Below are 7,741 nucleotides of genomic sequence, written 5' to 3'. Positions count from 1 at the left end.
ATTTGTCTGCAGAGATTCATTAACATCAATGTAATAGTTAAGAATTTAATCCACTGTGTTGATGTGGTTTAGTCGTAAATTGTCTTAACTAGCGCTGATTTAGATTTTTAAAATAATGCAAGAAGCTCTTTTTATATTGTTTTATTATATAATTTAATTTATGGTTGATGTAAAATGTAAGTGTTTCTCTCAGTTATTGATTTGTTAAACTGTGTGTGTGCAGACTGAGGAGTGGGCTGTAGCCCTGTTTGACTTCCCCGGTCAGACCCCAGAGGATCTGTCCTTCCACAAGGGGGCGCTGATCCAAGTGACGGAGCACATCGACGCAGAGTGGAGGAGAGGAAGAGTGGAGGGGAGAGAGGGGCTTTACCCTGTGGCCTTCACACAGCCCTGCAAAGGTACAAAAGTCTGGCATGTGTGGGCCAGAGAGAGATTGTCAAACATGACAAAAATGCACAAATAAACACGCACACTGTATCAAACTTTTCTTTTTTTTCTCTTCTCCAGCTCAGCCAATCACAGGCCAGCAGCCTGTGGCTAAAGGAATGGCCAAAGCTCTGTTTGACTTCACAGCAGAAAGCGAGGATGAGCTCACACTGAAGGTGTGTGAGGAGCCATAAGTATTTAGACACAAACACACTGTAGTCTTGGCTCTGTACACTTTCAAAGTGCTGTTTTTATACATAATCCCTCCTTCACTGGCATTGATACCTCTGTAGACTTCATGTTAACAGTTCCAGTTATCTGATGAGTTTGTCCTTGGATAATGAGAGAACAGACCTCACTTGGCCATGAAACTATCAGTCAACTATCCACGTATTTTTGAGCCTCAGAATATTATGGCACAAGTATAAAAACAGTTGTTAATCCAGTGTTTTTGTTAAACGCCTTAAATTAAGACTGAAAGACTGCACTTCAATCACATCTTGACTGGATGATTTCAAATCCACTCTGGTGGTGTACGTGGGAAAAACTAGAGAAAACAATATATCACTGACAAATACTTACAGATCTAAATAAAATACTCTGTCAGATCTCATGTGTTTAGTCTTTATGTCTTGATTTTTTTTGGTTAATAACATGTCTGCTCACTCTCTCATTGTGTTTCTGTGCAGGTCGGTGACATTATCACACAGGTGGAGGCTGTGGATGAGCAGTGGATTATGGGCGTTGTGGGCGGGAAGCATGGGATTGTGCCTACGGACACGCACATGAATCTGATACAGTGTTTGTGAGAAAAACTGAACATTTTAAAAGAATAAAATTAACTCTGATTATGCTGGTGGTTTGATGACGTCTTTGAAGTGTCTGTGGTCGTGATATCTGAGTATTGGATGATTAAGAGGTGAGTTTTCCTCTCACGGTCATCCTGCTGTGATTATTTTCATCATTTCGTCTGTACAGAGGAAGAGTTAAAGTTCTGTTAGCAGCATAATCTGTTGTTTGGGTCATTGATCCAGTCTGTAATTTACCATTGTGCTCTTGTCCTTATGTGCAATAAAAACAAAAATAATTCCCATATCTCCGCTCATCAAACCTGTAGACCGCTCCACTACTGTCCTCCCTGCACACGAACTGCAATCAGCTGATTGCAGCATGAACTATACATCCCGTGTGAATGAGGAACCTTTGCAACACAATTCTTACATCCAGTGAGGCTGTGGGAGTATGTTGGCGTGGTGTTGCTCTCCCCCTTCTGCTCTCTTGCTCTGCCCCTCACTGTCTCTCTGGCTGTGTCCGAATTCAGGGGAAGGATGCTCATAAGGACACTACCTACCTACGTCACAAGGTAGTGTCCTTAGACGGACAGATAGTCAGGAAGTGAGCGGCTTGGACAGCCCCCTTTTTTTTCCATAGAAACTTTATTGAACAAACAATGAGTATCCAACATAACAGATGGGCTGTGGACAGCCTCCTAGCCTTCAACTCCGCCCTTACTTGTGTGTTTTTCCCGATCGCTAGCGCCACAGCGCGAAAACTTTAAAGTGGACCCAGAAATGTCGCTCAGTTGTTTGGACAATTTTATTTCTCGAGAAGCTAGAAAAACCTTAAAGTCGCCGCCCGCACGTTTTGTACCTTAGGCTCATCAGAGACAATCATATCCAGGTAAAATAATTTCCTTTAATCTACACGCATTTAGGAATTACTTAGCTAATTACACGGATAATTGAAATATTGCGGCGTTGTGCCAAAAAGTGTTCGCCTGCCAAAACTGATTTCCAATGTTTCCGAGTGTAATATGTGTAATATCTTTATGTATGTTGGTAAATAGACTTCGGTGAACATGGTTTACTAAGGGGTTTTATATATACAATAATTACCTGTTGTTCAAGTATCTTTATAACTCTGGTTATAATGTAGGTACAATTGATATATTTGTTGCGCTGTCTGCTGTCCTCTTGGCCAGATTACTCTTAAAAAATAAATTTCTAATGTCAATAACATTATTTTTTTTTAACTGGATAAATAAAGGATATATAAAAGTCACTGCCAAAAACTGATTGCAGCTTCTACCTTGTTACAGGAATCTTGCTGGTGGCTCAGAGTGACTTGATATCACTTATGAGGGACACATTTGACATGTTTCACGTATTATAGACCAACAAGTTATTCATAGCAGGTTAAATACGAGCAATCAGTTTAGGGCAAAAACCGAAATCAGGTTTTGGCAGACGATCATTTTTGCCACAACATCGGTCATTCTCACACATGTACTGTATCATATAAAATATATAAACTAAATATCTTTGAAACGTATAGAATCTAATCTTTTGTTTGTTTGTTTTTTTACATAGCACTTTATCAAACTGTTGTCTGCTACAGAGTTACAAGTATTATACTAATAATATAGCATCCACCATCTCCTGCTTGCATATCTCTGTAAACATCTTAGTGGTGTGGCAGCCATGAGTGAGCCCTGCAAACCCTGTGGATGGAGGATGCAGTGGACAGTGGGAGGAAGCATCCTAAAGCTCTCTTTGCAGACCACCCTGTGTGATTCTCCACTCGCCCAACAGAAAAGACAAACCGCAGGTCTCAGTTGCAGCAGCTCATCCACGTCTGATCTTGCTCGGGCAGATTCAGCAACACTGCCAGAGACTTCCTGTAATCTATTACAGTTGTTCAAGAAACGGTCCAGGAACAGGTCACTCAGGTTAATCCTGTGTGAACAACTGAAAATATTGTTTTTCCATCTTTACATACTGTGTATTTGAAATATTCTTGTTTAATTGTTATTGTTATTTACTTTACTGCTATCAAATAAATATCCAAGTAATATTGTTCAAAGTTAGCGTTATGTTCATACGTGTTACAAATGCCTGTAAATCAAATTGAGTTCAGTGACAATTACTGTTTGTTTGAATCAATTTATTAATAACATAAAATCTTTAAACTAATGCAACACATATAACAATGTAACAAATATATTCAAATAAATAAATTTCTCAATACATAACTCATTTGGGAACTAATCTTTCTAGAAGTGAAAACAGTCTGTCCATCCTCTCCCTGCTCTCCTCTCCTCAGCCTCTCTTTGCTGCCTCATGTCCTCTGTGATGAGGTCTAGCAGCTCATCATCCCTGTCTCTTTTCCTCTTTCTCCCTGTCGTAGGTGGCTGAGCCGCTTCGTCATCGCTGTCGTTTTGGTCACCCACTGCTGTGCTTGGCCCTGGAGTGTCCTCAGAGAGAGAGGAAATTAGGACAGGAGGCTTAATGGAAGGCATCTGTCCTATCACCTCATCCATGAGGACAAACCAGGGCCAAGTAGCAGCAGTGGGCTTCCCACTGACCCCCTCTCCTGAGCCTGGCTACTTGCAATCCTAAAGGCAGAGGAAATCAAAAATGACAGCAGGCAAATAAAAACACCACAACAACTCTTAGTAATTGCACATTTATTAACTTGTGTTCTTGAGAATTATCTTCTTGATAACACACATACGTACTTTGTATTCTTTAAAGTTATCTCATGTCTTCTGGCCTGCAAGGGGGTGACTTTCCCCTGCAGGCCCATCTTCTGCAGAATTGTCCTGATCACACACAACAAATAAGAGAAGAAAGGAAACCATGGCAACTATGTTAATCCCTAAGCCCAAAGGTTTTCACAGCAGAACTCCAGAGGAACACCGTCTGGACATCACAGGTTCTGTACAGCAGCGGTCCGTGAGTCGTTTGGTACCGGGCCACAGAGTTACGGCTCCGGTGTGAAATTTATGGTTTTCAGGGTTTTTATCGTTAACTCGGTTTCCCTGGGTCTTTTTCTTTGTTGTAGTGGTGTGTCTTATTTTGAAAGAAATATTTACACGTTACCATAGCGACCAGAGAGCATTAAGCGGCAGAGAGGCGGATGTTACTGTCGATATTGGCGCATTTTCAGGAGGACGCTGCTAATAAAGTTACACAATTACACAGTACATTCACGTTTATTATTATATTTACAAAATACCACAGTTTTTGTCTTGGTCGGATCATTTTATGTGGTTGTATTTATCCGCGATACCTTAAAGGCTCCGTGTCTGACATAAACCGGTCTGCACTGTAAAAAGAACCAACTTAATTGAATTGTTTCAATTGGTAACACCTAATTTAATTAAGTTCTTTGAAATGAAGTTAATACATTAGAGTGCACAACTGATTCATCTAATGTATTAACTTCATTTCAAAGAACTTAATTAAATTAGGTGTTACCAATTGAAACAATTCAATTAAGTTGGTTCTTTTTACAGTGTGTGGCGCAAAAAAGGTCGGGGACCGCTGCTGTACAGCATGAGGTTTAATAGGACCGCACTCATATGAATATGATGTGTAAATTGATTTATTCTTGTACCTCCACGCCGTAGCGGCCCAATTCTTCACCCCAGTGAAGAGGTGATCGTTTTCTCCTCGTTTTAATAAATTAAGCCGTTTGGTCTTTGTTCCCCACAACATATCACCAATTCGAAAAAATCAAAATTAGCTGTATGTAAGCGGCAATACATGAAAAATCGCGGGACCCCTGATACAAGCTGGTTTACGGTTATTTTAAAGAAAAGAAACATGTCTATGCAGATGCCCAAAGCTTAACAAAACGACCGCTATAACAATTTAACTTTTGTACAAGCAGATTTTCATATACTTACATATGAAAGTGTTTTCCTCTCCTGCTTCGACCACCATCGTTATCAGAAACAAATCTCCTCTATGACCCATAATGAATCCTGGGATATAGTAGGACATGAAGGATACATCGGACCATCCTTAGAATTCAGGGCAAAGTAGGGACGCATTTGTCGCCACATTTTGAGTGCTCTTTGAATTCGGACAGCCTTCGCCGGGTCGCCGTGGACGTCATTGCCTCCAAATATGGCATTGGCGCATCCTTCCCTGAATTCGGACACGACTAACCCTCAAATTCAGCGGAAAAGTAGGACACATTTGTCGCCACATTTTGAGTGCTCTTTGAATTCGGACAGTCCTCGTCGCGTCGCTGTGACGTCATTGCCTCCAAATATGGCATTTTAAGCATCCTTCCCCTGAATTCGGACACAGCCTCTTTCTCTCTCTGCCCTCTATCCAGGACGCAGCTGCTGCTCGTTCCCCCGTTTGGCACCTGGACCTAGTCAGCAATCAGCTCTCAGAGGTTACATAGGGTTCGGGAAGAACTGTGCAGGGCGGCTGGTTTGTCTGTGCCTGCACTGGCTTCTAGGGAATGAGAGGTCCAATAGCGTAGGTTTGCTTTCTGTGGTGTGGAGTTGTGGGAGCGGTGGGGAGAGTAACCGCTTCAAGTGAGTAGTGTGGGCTTGTGGGCCTCAACAGCAGTAGGGCTTGCTGCTGCTAGCAACAGGGAGGGCCTATGGGACCTTGGAAGTGCCTGTTACTTGATTGTAGTGATGGGTAGATGAGGCCTCGTGAAGCGTTTCAGCACATTCCCCAAACTGCATCGATACTGTGTCGACACAGTGTTGCTGCTTTGCTCCATACTGACACCTGCTGGACGTTAAATATCATTGCAGGCAACTTACTTGAGACTCACAACAGACACTGATTCAATGACCTAGTCATACTTGTATACACTGTAAGGTATTGTACTTTCCATGGAATCATTTTATATCTTTTACATTTCAAATATTGTAGACATCTATAAAATATATTGTGAATGACACTAAGTGAAAATTAAAATGAAAGTATTGTGAATGTAGTATTACCCATTTGACTCAGTTTATTATAAAATTCTATTCAGAAAAATAAGTTTATCCAATGTTTTTGCATTCAGTCTGTTGCATTTTTTTGACACCATTTCCCCAGCTTTGGAAAACTCACAGGCACAGATGAAGCTGGGGTACACAAAAACTGTAAAGCCAGGTGGAAAAAGTTCTGATAAGATGTCTTCCTATTCCCCCAGTACGTTAAAGGATCCTCTGATCTTGGAATGTTTCTCTCCGACACTCTCCACAATACTAAGGGGTTGGCAGTCCCTTATAATAAAATTCAGGACTGCCTGGTCCAGAGCAGTCTTCCTAGATGCTTGATTTCAAAATAATAAAACACATATTAATAAAAAAAAAAGATGATAAAGCTGTTCAGTGTCAATATAGGCCGACCTGTGTTCATTCTCGGTGTGTTTGTCTCCTCATTTTCATGTTTGGCTCTGTAATGCCTAAACATTGAGGAGGTGCTTTTGTTTGTGTAAGAAAGCTCAGCAGAACAGATGCGACATTTGACCTGCATAAAATGAAATAAATAATTTACACTGCAACTCACATTGCTGTTTTTCCTATTCTGATAGATTACACTGAAACAAAGACAGACAAACTATTACTTTATTTGCAGTTAAAAGATCAAAATGATCCCACACAGCAGAAACATTTCTTTTTCTTTCGGGCTCCATTTTGTTATGGAGAGATGTGTATTTTTTTTTTTTTTTTATCTTTGCGAGAGTAATTTCGTGTTTTTTTGGTGGTGACTCATTCCGTTGACAGATGCGGATGCGGTGCTTTTTAAACACAGCTTGGCGCGTTGGCAATGAGCGATACAGCAGCTGTATCGATCACGTGACTTTTTCTTAAAGCGACGCACGCACCGATACAGGTTTCGCTAGGTGAGCTTGATACATGAGTCGGTGCGTCAGTGTTGCAGGACCCATCACTAATTGATTGTTTGGTCTCCAAGGGGCAATACCTGGCTGATGATGTTTGTTTGATGTCACTAAAAATATTCCTGATCCAGATGCTCCTTCAATTCCTAAAGTCAAACTGAGGCATCTCTGAGAGTTAAAAACGGTCTTTTAGCATAAAACAATGTGTGGCTGTTCTCAGAGGTGTTACAATAAGGACTTCATCAAGTTTAGTGGAGTTAGAAGTTCACATGAATTTAGCAAGTTGGTTTATCATCCTTAGGTTGAAACTATGTTCTAACTAAAATGTACAGCTTTTTCTGTATCATATGGGAGGAAGAAGACACCAAAAACCAATATCACTCAAAAACGAAAGGAAACAGTCATTAGTTCCCTTTCTCTGTGACACATTTTAGTGACTTTTTGGGCTGAATCACTAGTTTAAAGTCTTTATGATTACAACGTGAAGTTTTTGTGTAAATTATGGTCATTTTAAGTCAGAAAGTTGGATTGTCACAAGTCATTAACCAGTGAATGTGCTTCTTTCTCATTCCACTCCACTATTTGTTCATCATGTCTGGTTTAACGACACAAAATGCTCATGTTCAGAACTTCACATCTTCAGTGTATGACATCAAGGTAGCAACATCCA

At 40.7% G+C, this 7,741-nt stretch overlaps 1 long non-coding RNA gene across 1 annotated transcript; it reads left to right on the top strand.

The window, feature by feature from the left end:
• The first annotated feature begins 228 nt into the window (after positions 1-228).
• On the top strand, positions 229-1,219 carry LOC120438204. Its single transcript, XR_005611714.1, has 3 exons — positions 229-398; positions 508-602; positions 1,116-1,219. It is a non-coding gene; the product is annotated as an uncharacterized LOC120438204 (long non-coding RNA).
• The last annotated feature ends 6,522 nt before the right edge of the window (positions 1,220-7,741 follow it).

This window comes from Oreochromis aureus, linkage group 3 (assembly GCF_013358895.1).
Source record: "Oreochromis aureus strain Israel breed Guangdong linkage group 3, ZZ_aureus, whole genome shotgun sequence".
Taxonomy (NCBI): domain Eukaryota; kingdom Metazoa; phylum Chordata; class Actinopteri; order Cichliformes; family Cichlidae; genus Oreochromis; species Oreochromis aureus.
Note: the sequence above shows the minus strand (reverse complement) of the source record. Positions and strands in the feature narration are given on the sequence as shown.